Raw genomic sequence first — 21321 nt, 5'->3', positions numbered from 1 at the left:
TCTTCCTCGATATATCCCTTGAAGGTGAAATTATGGGATTATTATTAATTTTTGTGAGTGTGCACGGATGTGACTAGCTAATCCAATCTTAGCCTTAAATATTCGTTTGCAGTGTGCACAGTACAAATTTCCACTGTCAATGTATGTGTACATACAAAGGTCATCGAATATAAACAGGATGTTTGTTCCTGAACATCAACAGTTGGTAGGACTGGCCCCGCGCTTCTGCCATGCATAGGCAGGACCGTTAGGAGTGGGGACAGCGTGCAGTTAGATATTTGCCACCGTTTCGTCGGTAACACTCACAATTACATAAAATCAGCTTCATGGTCCGTATCGGACTTAAACAGATTCACAACTAAGTATTTTTTATTTTCCACTTAGTAGTGAATGCTCACAATGTCGGAGCAACAGGTGCACCCCTCGACTGCACAATGCATAATTATAAAATGTCTTGCTCATGAAGAAGTTACAGCGGTGGAAATTTGCCAGAGATTGACTGCACAGTTCGGTGATCAAACATTGTCAAGGACACGTGGGTTTGCCTGGCATAAGAAGTTCAGGGAAGGACGAGAACGTGTGGAAAATCAGCAACACAACTGCCGTCCTCGGACCAGCATTACAGACAAAAACATTTGTGCAGTTAAAGACGTTATTGATGATGATCAACGGATGAGAGTATCAGAAATTGCAGAACAAGTCAGAATCAGTTATGGGAGCTGTCAAGCAATCATCACAATGCGACAACGCGCGGCCACATACTGCAGCTCTAACTGTCTCCAAGTTACAGGAAATTCACTGGACTACACTTGATCATCCTCCCTACAGCCTGGAATTTGTCGCCCTGCGATTTTCATTTATTCGGATCGCTTAAAGAAGTTCTAGGAGGGCAACGATTTCAAGATGACGACAATGTGGAAGACTTCGTGCGCAACTGGCTGGTGACACGACCCTGATCTTTTTACAATGAGGGCATCAACAAGCTGCCCATATGCTGGGACAAATGCATTTCCAAAGCAGGAAGCTATGTGGAAAAATAAATTGTAATTGCCTTGCGTTTTTTAATAAATTAATTTAAATAAAAAAATAAAATCCTGTTTATATTTGATCCCCCTTCGTATATGATGACGTCAACCTAGTATTTCTGAGGAGGAGCTTCACATCAAGACCTTGAAGACGCATCTGTTCTCAGGTTTGGACACCCATCTCAATCTCCTCATGCCACTGTGGTCTTAGTTGTGCATGTCTCTCCCCATTGCTAAGTGATATGCTGCATGATGTCAGGTGTCGTTTCAGGATGTCTTTATAACACAGGTACTGACCACCAACCTTATGTTTACCACCCTGAAATTCTAAACAGAAGACAGATGTTGGTAGTTTGACATCATTCATGCATACCAAATGTCCACACCACTTCAACAGGGACTTCATGCCATACACATTAGATTTTTGCAGAATCTCAGAGAATCTTGTAGAATTATCCTCAGACATTTCACATGTGGAAACTGTCTAAACATTGAATATCATGTTTATATAAGCACACAGTCTCTGAGGCACACAAACAAAAGGGCAAGATTATTGCCTTAAACAGCCAACCTGGTTATATGTAAATCACGTAATTTCCAAACTCATTGGTAGAGTTGCCATTGATGCTTTCATGGCCCGTACTTATAGACATGATGCTGTATAGGCTTTTGGGCTTATGCTGTGTAAAGAAAATAAAGTGAAATTCTTTACGTTTCGCAGGGAACTGTGCTCTGCGTCCTCAGAAGAAATCTTGACTGTCCACAAGAAAGGATTCCTAAACAATGACTCTTTAAAATTTAGACGTTATAATAGAAGTGGAAAATGGTACGTTCAGTCGCCACCAGATGGCTCCCAGGACGTGGCAAGAACGCTAGCGTTCGAAGCAGAAGCTGACCGAACCATCAGACTAAGCGGTTCACATAGCGTGTGTACATAACATACGAACTTGACAGGTGTATGATATAGACACAAGCTTGGAATGAGACATTTGGCGCCAAGTAATGTACGAATTTGAAAAAAACCGAGACGAAATAACAATAGTGAAAGGACAGGGAAGGGAACTACCTATGAAAATTCTTAATGGCTGGCAAACAGGTATTACTTAATTGCTAGCCGGTGTCCCTGTTGAAATTGTTAGGATTTCTACATATTTCCACAGCTTCCCGTATAATCCTGGACCTGTAGTGTCTAGTGTGGGTAAGAACTCGAGCATCTTGGAACATGACATCATGACCCGACGACAGAGCATGCTCAGCTATTGCCGATTTGTCTGGTTGGTTGAGACGAATATTATGTTCGTGTTCTTTGATATGGGTACCAATGAACCGGCATGTTTAGCCGATGTATACCTTGCCGCAAGTACAGAGAATTTCGTATACCCCAGGATGTAAAAGTGGGGACAATTTGTCCTTGGTTTTACTCAGACTGTGAGCAATTTTAGTGGCAGTGCCGAACACGGTTTTTATGTTGTGTTTGCGGAGGACCTTGGAAATTCAATCTGTGGTGTTGTGTATGTAAGGCAAGTAGGCAGTTCCCTTCACTTCTTCCTTCTGTGAGCTTTGCTTGGTCGTTTCTCTGGGATGCAGGGCTCTATGAATCTGTAAATCGCTATAATCATCACCCTTGAACGCGACTTTGAGCGTGTCCATCTCCACCTGGATATGTGATGTGATTGGCGAGTGTCATGAGAATGCCTTCTTTTTATGTTGGATGGTGGTGAGAATCTGCACGAAGATAGCAATTTGTGTGGGTAAGATGGTATGTCCTAAGGAGCCGTCCGGTTTCTTTCTTACTAGAACATCCAAGAAAGGAATGCATCCGTCCGACTCCATCTCCATAGTGAATTTTATTGAAGGATGTTGCTGATTTAGGTGGTTTAAAAACAGATGAAGTTTCTCAGGACCTTCTGTCCAGACCACAAATGCATCAAACATACCTCCACATCATAGGTTTGACGGGCGCTGAAGCAATAGCCTCCTCCTCAAAATGCTCCATAAAGAAATTAGCCACTAGGGCGAAAGTGGACTTCCCATAGCCACTCCGTCCGTCTGCTCATAAAAATTTCCACCCCATAAGAAATAGCTAGAAGTCATGCAGAGGTAAAATAGCTTAGTAATGTCCTCAGGGAACAGGTGTTCAATGAGAGACATGACCAAGTCAATCAGCACTTTAGTGAACAAGGACTCCACATCGAAACTCACCAAAAGTGCATTAGGTTGAAGGTTTATGGTTGACAGCTTGTTGACAAAATACCAAGAGTCCCTGACGTATGATTCAGTACGTCCTATGTGTGGCTGAAGCAATTTGCAGAGCATACATAGGAGAACCTATCAAACTAACAATAGGTTGAGAGGAACATCTTTTTTTATGGATCTTAGGCAGTCCATATAATCTAGGTGGCACTGCATCCCCCAGTGCCAGATTTTTAGCCTCCTCTTTTGGAATTGTAGATTGCCTTAAGAGCCTCACGGTGGCGTTGGACACATGAGTGGTGGGGTCACGTGAGCGCAGTCTGTAAACAGGCTCTGACAATATAAACGAGATCTTATTCTTATACTCGTCAGTGTCCATAACCACTGTCATATTACCCTTATCAGCTGACAGAATGGTCAGTTCAGAATCATCTCTAAGTTCCTTCAGAGCTCTCCTTTTGCCTCTTGTTAAATTGGGCGCAGGTACAACAGCGGACCTTATGAGTCTCACACATTTCTGTCTTAACTCCACAGCCTCATCTGTAGGTAGTCTGTGGATGGCTGCCTCAATGGAAGTAATTAATTCCTCAGAGGGAGCGACAGCAAAATTAAGACCCCTAGCTAGAACTGCAGTTTGGTTCTCGTCCAAGGATTTCTTGGAAAGATTGATGACAGTTTTACTAGCATCCGGGCGAGAGACCGTCTGTTTCTGAGCCAGACGGAGGAACTTTTGTCTGAATGACACCTGGTTGAATTTTTGTTCAGCCTGTATGGCAGTAATGTGATCGAAAGTCAACCACAATTCCTGCGAGAGAGTGTTGCTTAACAGCAGGTGTAAATGAAACAACTCTCGGGAGAATGAATCCAGTTCCCGATGAGCGTTATGCGCTCTCTCCATCACAAGAGCCTTGCTAGCGCGTTGATATATTCTCCTGGCCTTCGGTGTATTTAACGTGTGCTTCAGCTTCATAAGTTGGGAATGATGTTATGGTCCCTGCACCTCAGTAGAAAGCACAAAGAAGAAGGAAGAATACACTTCTTTCTCCTTAATTTGCTGAATTCTGAAACCTTCTTTAAAGTATCCTCCCCATGGAGGTTTTTAATGTTGACATTGATACTTTCACGACCCACACTTATAGACATGATGCTGTATAGGCTTTTGGGCTGATGCCATGTCAAGAAAATAAGGTGAAATTCTTTATGTTTCGCAGGGTGCGACGTAAAGCAAAAAAACTTGAAAAATGCCTTCCGTAAATTGATAAAAGCACATGCCGAGGTCACGGTATTGTTCAAGACTTTTCTTCTGTAGTAGTTACCTGACAAATATAGCATCAACAGTGCCTCTATTTGGATAGAAACCACACCGGCTCTCAGATAAGATTTGCTTTGTAAGAGAATAAAGATGTCGCAGGGAACTGCGAAACGTAAAGAATTTCACCTTATTTTCTTGATACGACATAAGCCCAAAAGCCTATACAGCATCATTGGTAGAGCTTACCAAAGACAGCAGCAGCTTTGGCAATATGAGCAACAATCTCAGTTTCTAGCTGGCTATCACTGCGAATCTTACTTCCCAGGAATCTGAAAGATATCTGCTCCTCAAGTTACTTTCCAGCTACTTGTAGAGGAGCCTCGTTTATAGATGCACCTCTAGCAGGTTGATTTAGTACCTGGGTCTTGGACACAATGATCGCCAAGCCAAATTTACAACATGAAATGTATAGTTTGTCAAGATACTGCCGTAAAATTTCCATTATACCAGCAATGAGGCATATGTCATCAGCACAGAGAATTTCAAGTATATGTACTCGGCAGACTTTATGCCTTGCTCTAAGGTGGGAGTATCAAGGATGTTTTTGTCAGACCTGACATTCAAAACAATCCTTGCAATTCTGAAGCACATCGTACATCATACTTGCAAAGAATAACACAAAGAGTGTAAGGACCATAACACATCCGTGCTTGATGCACCAGTCTCTGAAGCTGCTGTCATGTTGAACTTGGGATTTCATGCCATCGTGGAACTGATGCACGACGTTAACAAACTTCCCTGGACATCCAGCTTTCTCAATAATCAACGCACAGTCCCTGGTACTTGATCAAATACCAAGCAAGTTGGCCGTGCGGTTAGGGTCACGCAGCTGTGAGCTTGTATCCGGGAGATAGTCGGTTCGAACCCCACTGTCGGCAGCCCTGAAGATGGTTTTCCGTGGTTTCCCCATTTTCAAACCAGGCAAATGCTGGCACTGTGCCTTAATTAAAGCCACGGCCTCTTCCTTCCCACTCCTAGACATTTCCTGCCCCATCGTCGCCATAAGACTTATCTGTGTCGGTGCGACGTAAAGCAAAAAAACTTGATCAAATGCCTTCCCTAATTTGATAAAGCACATGCCGAGGTCACGGTACTGTTCAAGACTTTTCTTCTGTAGTAGTTACCAGACAACTATAGCATCAACAGTGCCTTTATTTGGATAGAAAACACACCGGCTCTCAGATAAGATTTGCTTCGTAAGAGAATAAAGATGTCGGTCAATGATTTGCAACAAGATTTTTTCCAGCTGCACACAACAATCAGAACAATATCCCGTTCTTTTGTATACAGTGGAACCCCTTTTTAATGAATCTCAGGGGGATTTGATATTTCTTCCTTAAAAAGGGGGTTCAAAGAAAATAGGCTATATATCACAAGAAATAATAATACATTTATGTCTTTAACTAATGTAATGTCAAGAAATAATAAATGAACATATTACTACTAAAAACTCAAATTAACACAAGAATGACAGAAAATATTTACAAAACAGCAGACATAACAAATTCCGTAGTGGACCACTGGGAGCACAACCTGCAGCAAGGAAAAAAAGGAAATAGGTATTACTGACTTGCAGTTTTAAATTGAAGTAATAGAGTCCTAGCATGATTTTAAAGAGATTCATGAAAAACAGAGCATGAGAACCATGAGAATAAGCATATTAACCTTCACTTTCTGAAATAGTCCAGTACAGTAGTTTGCTTCCTTTTGTCCAGATGTCTCATGGAAAGAAGTTTTCTCTCAATTTGGTTGAGACTGTTGATGAGATGTTCGCCAATGTTGGAGGAGGAGAAGTATTGACGGACAATATCCAGTCCCTCCACTGCTGCCCCAAAATTTGGTTCTGCTGGATCATCATCATCATCATCATCATCATATTCTTCTTCTTCTTTTTCCCCTTCTTCTTCTTCTCCTCCTCCTCCTTCAGTACTTTGTCTTCCTCTATCATCACAAAGATCTCCAACATCCATCTGTGGTGCTGAGGTTAGGATATCATCATCACAAGTAACAAATTCTTCTAATGTTGTGGCACGCGAGTCCTTTGATACAACCCCCCAATCTTCCCTAATGTCATCAGTAGTGTCATCTTCATTAAAAACTTCTGAAATGGCACCAAAACCTGCATGGCCAAAGCAGTTTTGAATAGTGTCTGTTGTCAAGAAGTTAGTATAAATAACCACCTAATCGATACTTTATTATTGCCTCAGGCAAAATTGAATATAAATTAACACTTACAGGACATGTTCCGACCACTTAGTGGTCCTCTTCAGCTGTATAAAGAAAGAATTGAGAAAAAAACATTAGGACAATAAGCACAAATAATAAAAGTTCTTTGGAGACTCCTTTGTTAAAAAAATGGAGGTCATGCCTCTCGTTCTTGTTTGGAAAAGATGTTTATTCTGCGCTGTCTAGAGGGTCTGTCTTTGAGCGCGACCTGGTGAAATAACGATGTGACACAGTCTGACAGTTCATGCAAAGCTCTGGAGAGACGGGAAGTAGAGTTTTGTCGTCATCTAAAATATTATGTGAGGGAGGAGGGAGATTGGGCTGTGCTTCTGCGATGTCGTGTTTGATTATATCTCTTGTTCGTCTTGTCTGTTTCATGTCTACCCATTCCAAGTATTTACTAATATTCTCGTATAAGATGTTTTTTTGCTCATTTTCGTTAAGATTCTCTTCACCATTTTCTAATTTATCAAGAACGATGTGCATGTTTTCCAGGTCGTTCATTAGATTTCCTTTATTTATCATACAGATAATTTGAAGGTCCTGTCTGATATTGGTGAATTTGTGGTTGGACTCTTTCATATGGGATCCCATGGCAGATAATCTTTTGTATTTTTCAGCATTGACATGTTCTTGATATCTAATTAAGAAGTTCCTCCCAGATTGTCCCATATAAGTTTCTTTTACACTGAGTACAAGTTAGCTTATAAATACCAGATTCCTTGAATTCATCATCTTAAAGTTCATTAGCTTTATTGTGACTAAAGAACCTATGTTTTGTGTTGTTGTTGGTTGAGAAGGCTACTTTGGTGTTGTGTTTCTTGAATAAGTTGGTGACTTCGTAAATCTTCGGGTTATTAAAGGTGAATTTGACATAATCCTTTTTCTTTTTCTGAATGCTGTTTAAGTTTAATTTGTTGTTGGTATTTGCATTTAGTAATGATTTTACTGATGAATTTCAAACTGAAACCGTTATGTAGAGCTTGTTGACGAATGAAAGATAGTTCCTTCTTTCTGTTTGTTTCTGTTAGCGGAATTTCAAAGGCTCTGTTGACGAAACTATAATAAGCAGATTTCTTTTGTGAGATGGGATGTAAAGAATCACTTTTGATTGTGGTCGGTGTAAAAGTGGGTTTCCTGTATATTTTAAATAGGAAATGGTTGTCTTTCCGAATTGTTTGGATAGAAAATTGAGTATGCCTTTCTCTTCTCCAAAGAACTTTTATTATTTGTGCTTATTGTCCTAATGTTTTTTCTTCTCAATTCTTTCCTTATACAGCTGGAGAGGACCACTAAGTGGTCAAAACATGTCCTGTAAGTGTTAATTTATATTCAATTTTGCCTGAGGCAATAATGAAGTATCGATTAGGTGGTTATTTATACTAATTTCTTGATTATACTCATCGATACGGTCATGAAATGGACAACTTGTAATAGTGTCTGTTGTGACTAGTTGCCATGCTGCTACAAACATATGCATGGTTTGGAGTATATTAAATTTCACTTCCTCATTTGTTTTGAAGAAAGAAATAGCTGTTTGAACCAGGGCCTTCCTGTACTTCACTTTCAAAGAATGAATAATGCCAGTGACCAAAGGCTGCAGGTGACTAGTGCAGTAAGGAGGAAAGAAAACCACTTTAATATTCTGCAGAAAAGATGTATCTGAAGGATGAGCTGGACATCTGTCTACCATCAACACTATCTTCCTTCCTGGTTATCCCATCTCAGCATCCAAGCTTCGTAAAAATTTTAGAAATATCTCCGATGTCATCCACACGCTTGTTAAAATCATATTTAAATGGGAGTGTACAGGTGTTCTTGAAGCATCTTGGATTCTTAAATTTTCCTATTATTAGTTTGTTTGTTTTTTGTTTTTTGCTATTTGCTTTACGTCGCACCGACACAGACAGGTCTTATGGAGACAATGGGATAGGAAAGGCCTAGGAAGTGGAAGGAAGCGGCCGTGGCCTTAATTAAGGCACAGTCCCGGCATTTGCCTGGTGTGAAAATGGGAAACCACGGAAAACCATCTTCAGGGCTGCCAACAGTGGAGCTCGAACCCACTATCTCCCGATTACTGGATACTGGCCGCACTTAAGCAACTGCAGCTATCGAGCTCGGTCCAATTATTAGTGGGGGTAATTTTTCATTCCTGTCATTCTTAACACATAACAATGCTATCAGTCTTTCTTTACTTTGTTCTTTTTTTTTTTTTGCCTCTGTGGCATTTTTTCTCCGTGAACAGCATATGTCTTTCACGGCAGCAAATTGAAAAACACTCCCGTTTCATCGACGTTAAAAATATCCTTAGCATCACATCTTCCAAGAAGGTGAGGTAACGCATTCTTTTTCCAGTACACAACTGTATCATCAACTTCCGCACTCTCGCCACAAATGTTTTGGAACGAAAGATTGTGCCATCTTTTAAAATTATCAAAGCAGCAATTAGAAGCATAGAAATCAACCAAACCCAGGTTAAGTGCGACTTCTCGAGCTTTTTGTTTAAGTATGTTCCCGTCAATTGGAGCGTTCTCACTCCTTTTTCCCATGAACCATTTCATTAAAATGTTTTCAAGTTCCTCGTATGGCAAAGAACAAATATTCTTCCGTATTTTTGCCCCAGAACTACATTCCACTTCTGCGGTCTGAACTGCTTCATTCTGCTTCATGATGCCAAACAGCATAGAGGGTGCCAAGTCATATTTTTTTGCCATCTGCTGCTTAGCTATTCCTTTCAGCATCACTAATGATGTTGATCTTTTGTTGAAGAGTACGCTTCTTACGTTTAGCAGCCATAAAGAATGTAGTCCGCCGTACCTCGCAGTACAACACTTATCACAGAAACAAATGTAACTCATAGCACAACTTGCAACACAGGAACGAAAACAGTGAATGAAGTTGCAGATATTCTTCAGTCTGCGCGCTCCGCACGATTCCTAAGCAGCGATTGGTGCTGCGAGACGGAAATGCCTAGCCAGAGCAACAGCGCTGTGGCTATAGGTTAAGGCAGCTGACCTCACTGGAGACATAACTATTTAACTATCATTAGTGAAGATTCTCCTTTTCAGATAATGACTGGACATCATTATGGGATTACTCGTACATTTTTAAATTTATTATTATTATTATTATTGACTGCTGTTATTATGGAATCTGAAAAATATGATGGTAGAAATGTCGCAGGTTTGATGTACGATATGACAAATCATTTTTATGGACATTTTAAGATTAACTAGTGACCCACACTGACTAAAACGGTCCTAACTCCAAAACCGTTCATGCGAATTATGTACTTTGAAGATTATTTTAATCCTTAATGAGTCCTAGAGGAGGTTAGACACTTTATTTGGATGTAAAGTTTGGGAAAAATCTCTATTTATATATTTGAAAAGTTTTTTCTTTTACCACTGACTATGAACTAAAATCACTCTAAAGGTCAAATGGCTGGAGATAAGTATATGCTTTTGAGCACTTTTTTGTAGAGCTCGAACAGCTCTACATTTCATACGATTACACTTGGGGTCCATCGATGATGGTTCAGGCAGCGTAAGCCATGGAAGGCACAACTTTCTACTTATTCGATACCTTTTTTTTTTCTTTCTAGAATACATTTTCATTTTGTTCAATATCCATAACCTTTTCAGTTTCTAATTGCTTTTAATCTTCTGAAATATATCTTGCACTGTACATCATGTGAAATTTGCACGAGACCTTCTACCAAAATGTTTATAACCGCACTTTGCTCCCATACAGCCATCATCCCGGTACTGCCTACAGTTCAGTGGACATGACTAACGAACGGCATCTAGCACGACAGTGACTGCTGCTTGCTGATAACAGTGATTTCCAAAGGTTGCACCAATTTATCATGGTTCCACACATCGCTAAAGGAGCGCTTTAATTTAACACGTTAACTTTGGACTGACTTTACATGAAGATAAAGTATCCTATCGCAAATTTTTGTTACAACGGGATGTGCATAATTTATGTGAAATATATTCCTTAAAAATGGACCTTTCTTTACGTCGGGGTTCATCAGAAGGGGATTTAAATAACATTGTGCTTATAGTGATTTGGCTGGACTTTATGAAAATCTTCGTTAAAAGCGGGAATTTCTTAAAACCGGGCATGTTAAAATGGGATTGTACTGTAATTTGCATATAGTGGCATCTTTCCAATCTTGCGGTACCATTTGTCTCCCAGGTTTTATGACCTGTTAGTAATACACAGACCAGCATATTTAAATATTTTTGCAGGAAGACTATCCGAGCCAGGTATTTTTCCATTTTTATAAAAAACAGCATGATCAAATTATTCCAGGGTTGGGGGAGCTCATCTAACTCTGGTTTAATAGTCAAAGACGGAAGTAAAACTACCTAAGCAAGATCTGTGCTTTGCATACTTGAATTCAAAACCTTGGCAAGATCTTCAGCCATTGTGCAAGATCATCATGAGACTCACTGCTTTAATAATAATATAAGAGAATTTATTGGACTCCAACCTATTCAATACATTACAGGATTACATAAAATCAGCTTCATGGTCCGTATCGCACTTCAATAGATTCACAATTAAGTATTTATTTATTTTCCACCTAGTCGATACAATGATTGCTTAAGGCAATTTTTAATGGTCAAAAGTGGTACATGTTTCGTATATTATCAACATCTTCAGCCACATAACACTGTTTTATTTTTCATCTAAACAGTGTTATGTGGCTGAAGATGTTGATAATATACTAAACATGTACCACTTTTGACCATTAAAAATTGCCTTAAGCAATCATTGTATCGACTAGGTGGAAAATAAATAAATACTTAATTGTGAATCTACATTACAGGATGTTAACATTTTTAGTTAAACATCGTTAAAATGGAGACATGTTTCGCCCCCCCATGTGGGGCATCATCAGTCATATCAAAGCACCTCAAAATTAAACCAGACGTCTGGTTGGAAATTATGAACATAATATGTAAGAAAGAATACATTAAAAAACACGTACAAGGGCCTATCCTAAACGAAATAACAATAGACTAGTTACACATAGTAAAATACGCTAGTGGATTCTTAATATTAAAATGAGGCCATCATATGTACAGTATAACAATGAAAGTAATCCAAGTCTATATGATATTGAGTTCGATGGTAGTTCTACGTAGTATATACAAATGTTGGCAAAATAAAATACAATTTATAATTACTGTACACTACACACCACCAGCATATTTTGCTATGTGTAACTAGTCTATTGTTATTTCGTTTAGGATAGGACCTTGTACGTGTTCTTTAATGTATTCTTTCTTACATATTATGTTCATAATTTCCAACCAGACGTCTGGTTTAATTTTGAGGAGCTTTGATATGACTGATGATGCCCCACATGGGGGGCGAAACATGTCTCCATTTTAACGATGTTTAACTAAAAATGTTAACATCCTGTAATGTATTGAATAGGTTGGAGTCCAATAAATTCTCTTATATTATTATTGAGATTCTTTCAATACGGAAAATAAAATGATTTTCATTACTTGTAACTCACTGCTTTATCGAGTATATCAAGCTAAGTACAAAAACTTCCCATTTGGTGTGTATCTGCTAGGTGTTGAAGTTCAACTGCTCTAGTTGTCCACCACTAGTTCTTAAATTCATGTGTCTTTGTCTTCAGTTCCCGTTGGATCTTTCTGTGCAATTCAACATCTATTTTGTCCTTAAGAACTTGTCTCGTGTCATCAATGAGTTTCTGTAGCTCAGCATCAGAATCATCAAAACAATTCTGGCTCTTTTTCTGTGGTGTTCCAATAACTACATACATTTAGATCAATATGCCAATCCAAACTACAATCTGAATGAGATTATTTAAAAAAATGTGTTATTTAATACAATTGTCCTGTTAATTGCCAATCAGTATTTCAAAATGTTCATAAATCAACGCAATATAAACTCTCACAATCTCCTCCATCGGCTTTCCCTCTCCCTCTCCCTCTCCCTCTCCACCCTCCCTCTCCCTCTCCACCCTCCCTCTCATAGCTTAAACAACAACTCACCACAGGCAACAGGCACTGCAAACAACTGCTGGAAACAAGACATATGGAACCGAGGGAGTAAGTTTAAACGTTTATTTCATTCTAGTCAATTTCTCTTTGAAATGGCATCCATCAATATTATTTCTCTTTCTTTCCAGAAATCCTCCCTTTCAATGCAACACATGACACAGAACAGCCACAATCCATATTGGCAATTCCCTGAATTCCAAAAATATAACTCTCAATTTCACCATCAGAGATCAATAAACTCAAGAATGTTCCCACAGGTTAACTACTAAACAACAGTGCAATGAACTACAACTAAAAAATACAAGTTTCACAGCACTGCACAAAATATTATTCTTTGTAATGATATAGTTTGAATATACAGCACCAATGCAACATTTTAACAACATTTTAAAACTCGACTAGTGCAACAGCAAAACCAAGTCCAATTCACTTATCATTGTAACACTTTATGTAGTGGCAGGCATGTGATAAGTTTTTTATACCCATCGACTATTTTAAATAGTGTTATTTTATAGTTTTTAAGTTTCATACAAGTGTATTGAGTGCACAGTGCACGTAATCAAACATTCAAAACAAGAGGCCCCCTTGGGGAGATGCTGCATCATTGTGCTAAATTTATTTTTTTGACATTTAGCAGAGTTATGTAGCAATATCAGAATATCAAATGTCCCACATACAGTTCGCTGGAAACTCCCTGTGACAGACGACTTATTTTTCTAACACCTTTTCATGTATGCCACAGAGTGAGACGTCATGTCAAAATATTTTTATTTTTTTAAATATGTAGGAGTACCCCTGTACTTCAATGGCAGCAGCAAATTCATTATTTAGTTAATGTGTGGAGAAAGTTTCAGGTTAAAATATTTGTACGTGTCTAGATGAGGATGACCCAGACAAGGGTTGAAACTAGTACGAGTTATATTAATGTATAAAATGTAAGACTGTAATTTTACAACTGTGAATCTTTGTGCACTGATCATGTGGAACATCCCCACCTTTTAACTTAGCTATTATATTACTAATTAAGGAATCATCAATGCGGACAAACATGAAATTTATATTGTATAATAACTCACTGAGCGACTTGAAGTGTTCTAGCGTAAGATTGCAATGCTTCATGAGTTGGTGCGCTTTCAGTACAGAATTGTGCAGACTCGAACTCAACATCCAGCTTCTTTCTGGTATCACAGCAGTGAATTAATTTATCATTGGCCAGTCTTTGTGGAAGATTTTCTTCTGCTCTATGCTGGGACTTGAATACTAACCTCATCTTGGATCTCGTAAGGTGATGATCAGTCCAAACCTCAGATCCATGCATGGCTCTAGTAATTACCATGTCCTTAAGGTCTCTTCTACGGACAATTATTTAGACAAGAAGGTCCCAGTGTTTGGAGCGGGCATGCATCCAAGATGTTTTTTACTTTTCAGGGAGTCAGAAGAAGGTGTTCGTAATGCTCAGGTTGAATTCCGCACAAAGAGTGAGTGGTACATGGCCATTAGTATTGCATTTTCCAATACCATACCGGCCAATCACACTATTCCTGGCTTAATACTCCATCCTAATAATTATGATAGAAAAGACAAGAAAGGACAGGATACGAAACGGCAATGTCTAAAAGGAAATCAGTGGAAAAGCTTTCAGACAAAATGAAGAGAAATAAACAGAGACAGTTTGGACATGTTAACAGAATGGAAGAGAAAAAGATACCAAAGCAGATGATCGAGGCTAAGACTGAAGGAAGAAGAACAAGAGATAGACCAAGACAAAGGTGGCTCCATCTGATTAAGAACAATGCTTGGATAGAGGAGACAGACAGGTGCCATTAACATTCCAACTTGGCTGGAACGGGAAAAGGGAAACTGATGATGATTATTATTATTATTATTATTATTATTATTAATTACAAACAAAGAAAATTTTTGGTATTTGTTTTAGGGTGCACCGAGATAGACAGGTCTTATGGTGACAATGTGATAGGAAAGGGCTAGAACTAAAAAGGAAGCAACCATGGCCTTAATTAAAGCGTGATAATGGGAAACCAAAGAAAGCCATCTTCAAGGCTGATGAAATGTGGAATTAGAGCCCACATCTCCTGAATGCAAGCTGACAGTTACATGACCCAAACCATGTCCAAACATAAATCATAAAAGACAGCAAACAAGAAAAACCACAATGACAGGCTACTGTGAACAGGGGAACATGTAGAGTAATGCATTAGGAAATAGCAACTGAAGCCAGGGACATTTCCAGACAATAGTACCAGAGAAAAACAACTATTTTTGTATTGCACTGAAGTACAACATATAAAAAATAAAAAAAAAATAAAAAAGGAACGGAACCTGATCCATGTAGAAATAACGTACTTGCACTAATTCCTCCTGAAAAAGAGACCTTTCTATACAAGATCATATCAATAGTTTTACACTAACTTTTAACATCAATCTTTTCTTTCTTTCTTTCTTTTTTTTTTTTTTTTTTTCCCCCTAGTAGCTTTACATCGCACTGACACAGATAGGTCTTATGTCGATGATGGGATCGGAAAGGCCCAGGAGTTGGAAGGAAGTGGCCATGGCCTTAATTAAGGTACAGTTCCAGCATTTATCTGGTGTGAAAATAGGAAACCACGGAAAACCATCTTTAGGGCTGCCGGCAGTGGGATTCGAACCCACTATCTCACGAATGCAAGCTCACATTGCAAGAAATCAGCTTCATTTTCCATATCAAATCCTATTTACAATTAATCAATAAAAGTAAATTTCCACCTTTTTGATACTTATATTTGCATTAAGCAAGTCAATCAATCATATACAGTACATGTTTCATTCCATTTGGAACATCTTTAGCTGTATTACAACACTTAGGTGAAATTACAAAGTATTTATTTTCTTCAGAACATCTTGCGAAGTACCTTGTTTCTTACTTAAAATCTATGTGAATTTAAAAAATTGAAATAAATTAAAATCTATATGGATGGTTGAATAGGGTGGTGAAATGGGAGAGAAATGGATTTACTTATTTCAGCCTATTGTAAAACTATATCTATTCATTGGAACAGATGTTATAAAAAATGTTTTTGTAACCAGCACTTTTCACTATGATAAATGATATTCTGCTTGTCCCCCATTTCACCACCGTATTCAACCATCCACAGAGATTTTAATTTATTTCAATTACTTCACAAGACGGAAGACAGCCATCAGCCGTCGCTCCTCCAAGGACACGGTAGATTTTGTCAACAAGATTTCAGGGGAGCTCTTTTAATAATAATAGTAATCACTGCCATAAGACCTATCTGTGTCAGTGTGATGTAAAGCAACTAGCAAAAATAATAATATTAATAATAATAATAATAATAATAATAATAATAATAATAATAATAATAATAATAATAGTTGGTTTTTTTTGCTATTTTGCTTTACGTTGCACTGACACAGATAGGTTTTATGGCGACGATGGGACGGGAAAGACCTAGGAATGGGAAGGAAGCAGCCGTGGCCTTAATTAAGGTACAGCCCCAGCATTTGCCTGGTGTGAAAATGGGAAACCACGGAAAACCATCTTCAGGGCTGCCGACAGTAGGGTTCGAACCCACTATATCCCGGATGCGAGCTCACAGCTGCGCGCTCCTAACAGCACGGCCAACTCGCCTGGTGAACAACATCAATCTGGGCAAATGTTAACTAGAGGGTAATACAAAGTCCCTTTGCTCAGACACATGCTTGAATCAGTCTTCACAAACAGCCCACAAGTTCCAATTTGTTCCAATCGACACTGATGGTTCTGTGTAAGTCTTGCAGATGATGTAGATATTCTATCCATAAACAGCTACTTTTAATTTATCACAGACATATGCTATGGTGATTATGTAGATATCTTTATTTGGGTGACACCAACAAAACAAAGGAAGGCATTAACAATAACTAGGCAACAAACATGTGAGTTTTCATCCACAACCCTCTCGGTGGTAGCCTGAGATCCTAAGGATAATCTTAGATTGCCACACCAATTACAAGCATTTTGTAGGTTCCCATTTTGAAAACTATGAAATTTTTAGTTACAAATATTTTAACCTGAAACTTTCAACACATGTTAACAAAATGAATTTTCTACTGCTGACAATGAAGTCCAGTGACACTCGTACATGTTTTAAAAAACATTCGGACACGACATCTCACTCCATGGCATACATGAAAAGATGAAAATGAAAATCCACAGCCTGTTTCCAGTCTTTTGACCAGGTCAGGAATGGAATGAATGAAGCCCCCATCTAGCAACGAGGATAGGAATTGTGCCGGCTGCCGAAGCCTGTCGCACTCCTCTGGGGCAATGATAAATTACCAACAGATGAAATGAAATTATATTGTATGGTGTTGCTGGAATGAAAGATGACAGGGAAAACCAGAGTACCCGAAGAAAAACCTGTCCCGCCTCCGCTTTGTCCAGCACAAATCTCATATGGAGTTACCAGGATTTGAACCATGGAACCCAGCGGTGAGAGGCGAGCGCACTGCTGCCTGAGCCACTATCATGTTACACAAACAAGGCGTCTGTCACAGAGTGTTTCTGGCATACTATAAGTGAGAAATTCAATATTCTGATACCGCTAGGTAACTTAAGGCTTGAGATAAACATCACAAAAAATAAATTTAGCACTATGATGCAACACCTCCCCAATGAGGAACCCCTGCTTTGAATGCTTGATTACGTGCACTCAACACATTTCGAAGCGATGTAAAGAACGGACATATTGATCGTTTTAAAAGATTCTGGTCTTGTTTTGTTTGAAAATAGACAGACTAACAAATATACATGATATTATAGCGAGTACAAGCACAATTTGTGAATAAGTGACTGCGAACACTGAAAATTTGAAGTTCTGAAAAATTGGTCATTTATCTATCTAAAAATCAATTCTGACGCCACGTATCAGGTACCATTACAAAGCTAACCCAACACGATGGTACCACAACAGCTACTCTATCACCAAAAGAGACAAAATTATGCAAGGTAAAAATATGAAAATTTCTTCATTTGCTTCACATCGACTTCTGAATGTAAATTCGACCCTTGATGTATGTAACATCAAATAGAGAATCTCACATGCAACCAAACAGTACCACTGTGGTAGAATTAAGACAAAAAGGGCAGAAGGTACATGTTGTAAATATCAAATGTTTTGAAATGTAACATGCACGGGCTACATAATTAGCCATTCATGTTGCTAGGTGACTGCCAGATAAGTTAGTTTGCAATAAATAACATCAATAACACAACAGCCATAACGATAAAATCAGTTAATTGGTATTCATTCATTCATTCATTCATTTACTGAAGCGCCAGTTAACCACGACCAATGCCATTCACCTCTCTCAGTAGTTACTGTATCATCAGCCACTAGTAAATAAACTTGTTTTGAACTGACAATTTAACATATGAATCTTCAGTTGTTCCAGCACTTTCCTCAGATATACAAGGTGTTCTTGAAAATTCTGGCTGTGAATTAAAATGTCATCGATATACCCTTGGCAAAATTCTCCAACATATCCCGATAATACCTCATCCATCAGTCGCAGGAAGGTGGCAGGAGCATTCTTCCATCCACAAGGCATTACTGCAAACTGGTACAATCCTCTTGGTGTCATGAAGGCGGTCAGTGGTCTAGAACTTTCCTCAACCTCCACTTGCCAGTATCCGGAGTTGAGATCCAGCGTGCTGAAAACCCTAGACCCACTTACTTGTTTCAACAAGTCTTTTAAGTCAGGCATGGGGTAGGCATCACCGACGGTCTTCTCGTTCAACCTGCGGAAGTCCACACACAGTCGATACCCCCCATTCTTCTTCTCAAACATGCCAAATTTCAAAAGTAAAAAATCAGGAGAAATTTGGCACCGAATCGCAACGTACTACGACACATCACTGATGGAAGAACATATACTAATTCATTAAAATTCAATACATTAACTCAATTTGGCCTACATATATAAATATATATTTCATTATTTATATGTGAATACCTGAATTTTGGAACATGCGACTTCTCTCCTTCAACATAAAACTATTACAAATAATTTTTAAAAATATTTAAAATTTTAAATGAAGAAGTCGCGAGTACCATATTGTTCACAACCTTGAGGTGGTGTATTATCATATGCTTCCAGTGTGCTCCGTACTTAAAGCTGAACATTTGTATAATACTAGATCAACAGCCTCAACACAAGAATAAGCTAGCCCTTCCTATGTTGATCTCAATTGAGCTCCATTTTAACTGTTTAAAACTTATTTTACCTCATTGTGATAACACACTCATGTGAAATCAAATGTTTTAAAATAATTTCAACACTGACGATGGACCTTAAGAGTCCAAAAACCGGTTTTGAAATAAAATTTAGTGTGCTGATACGACTGTATATGATCAATTATAATAGTAAGTACTACCATCGGCACTGTTAATAAGAAGGCTTTGATATTTCATAATGATTATAGTTTAAAATAATATGATAATTATTGAAACTGCTCTGAAAATTCGGAGATTGGTCTGTAAGGATATTTTAACATTAGAATTTTTTTACTCATGTCCCTCTTAATATGTAAACAGAACTGTATGGATCATTGTCCATATAGTCCTGTAATGTGCTCTGCACGTGACTGGTCTATCTCCTCCCCTTCTTGGTATTACTAACGGGGTAAGGATGGCCTTGGTGAGTGTTGGGGGATAGCCATTTTGGAATTGTTGCCTGATCTTTCTACGAGACAGACGTGTGATAATAGACCTTGTTATATTTCCGGGGTTTATCCCGGTTTTCACCCCCTTTTGGAGTGGGAATTTTATAAAGGTTTATTTATTTTACCTGCTATTTATCTGATTGGTATGTAAATTTATCGTTTTATCATTTGATCTGCATCCTCCCATGAATTTCCAGTATTCCAGTTAGTATATATTATATTGTAAGCTGTTTCTGTTTCTTAATTTTATTACTGACCCCTTTTCTAAAACTCATTACTCTTCTGGCTTGTGGTTTTAAGTATTTTCCATGGTCAGTAATTTCCTTCTGTTTTGGAGGCATTCAAACTTGTACTTTTCCCTTGGTAACTCTGTACCTTTTATTATGCTGTTTTTAATTCTTCTTATGTCAGATACTATTCGTGTAATATTATATTTAATGGGAAACTTTCAGCCGATTTCTTAGATTGCATTATTTTACCTAGATTTTAAATACCGTAAGGGTTTCACTTATTATACCCATATATTCTGTGAGCTAACCTTTAACGTAATTCACCCTCTGGTGGTAATTATTAATTGTAATGAAGTACCTGCATGCAATGAGAAAAATGAAACCACCTCTATTATTGCCGTGATTTGTCACAGGTTTTCTCGTCGTCTTATTTATTATTTATTTATTGATGTCTTTATTTGTGGCGAAGTTAGGGCTCTTGGCCCTCTCTTACACTTAACCACTTTATTGTGTGATTTTTTATTTTTTTTTGTGATAAAAAGATCAGGATCTGATTTTATTTGGTGCTGTGGCACGTTGGTGCCGATTGCACTTGAGATCAGCCCTGTATACTCTGCGTTGATATTTAATAATTACTCATTTTATCAAGGCTTGTTCTGGATTATCTGTGATAACCTCTTATTCTATTATGTTACGTTCTATTTATGCAAATATTGAATTAAGGTGAGTTATCTCCTTCCAGTTAACTTTGGCCTGGAAGATTTTTGATGGAGATAGTTACTGTTCCCATATTGGATTTCACTGGTTGACTCAATGTGTCAATCCTTGGGATTCTGCTGATTTGAAATGATAAAAAATATTGAATTAAGGGGTGTTCTCTCCTTCCTGTTAACTTTGACCTGAAGATTTAGTGGCGATAGTCACTGTTCCAATATTGGATTTCAGAACTTCATGTTGACTTACTGTGTCAATCCTTGGATTCTGCTGGTTTTACTTGATATTGAATTAAGGAGTGTTCTCTCCTTTGGGTTTACATTGGCCTCGATGTGTCAATGACTATATATCCTGACCTTGTTTTAAACTTCCCATTTCTTTACTTAATTTTGGTATTTTCCTTTGCATTCCTTGTACGGTTTTCTGCTCCTGGGGTACATTAATGTATTTTCACCATACTAAGATATTGGTTTCATTTCTCTCTTATTAACCTTCTCTGTTAATTTAACTAATAACTTGTTTCTTTTTCTTGGTAATTTATCCTAAAACCAACGGACATCATTCATCCTTTTGTAACCCTTATACACCTTTATTAAATTTGTGTTTCCTAAAACTGTGTTATCCTTTTGTGACAACCCTTTGGTTTTAAACTCTAAATTTGGTAAGTTGGTACTGATACAGAGGTCACCTTGCATGATGCACTCTAAGCTCGCTCTCCACTCATTTACCCCTTTGAGGTAAGTTTTGTTGTTCTTGCATATTGATTAATATTTTCTGTTTTAATTTGACTTGGGGTTGGTGTTGCGGGTGTAAGTGTACTGTGTGTGCTATTCTTTACCTAACC

General features: G+C 38.2%; 1 protein-coding gene across 1 annotated transcript in view; it reads right to left on the bottom strand.

Moving 5' to 3' along the window:
• The window catches only part of LOC136866185 (mediator of RNA polymerase II transcription subunit 25), a 370114-nt gene that overhangs the window by 169861 nt on the left and 178932 nt on the right, over positions 1–21321 (bottom strand). The window lies entirely within an intron of this gene.

This window comes from Anabrus simplex, chromosome 3, assembly GCF_040414725.1.
Source record: "Anabrus simplex isolate iqAnaSimp1 chromosome 3, ASM4041472v1, whole genome shotgun sequence".
NCBI classification, from domain to species: domain Eukaryota; kingdom Metazoa; phylum Arthropoda; class Insecta; order Orthoptera; family Tettigoniidae; genus Anabrus; species Anabrus simplex.
The sequence above is the reverse complement of the archived record's forward strand: the minus strand, read 5'-3'. Positions and strand labels throughout refer to the sequence as shown.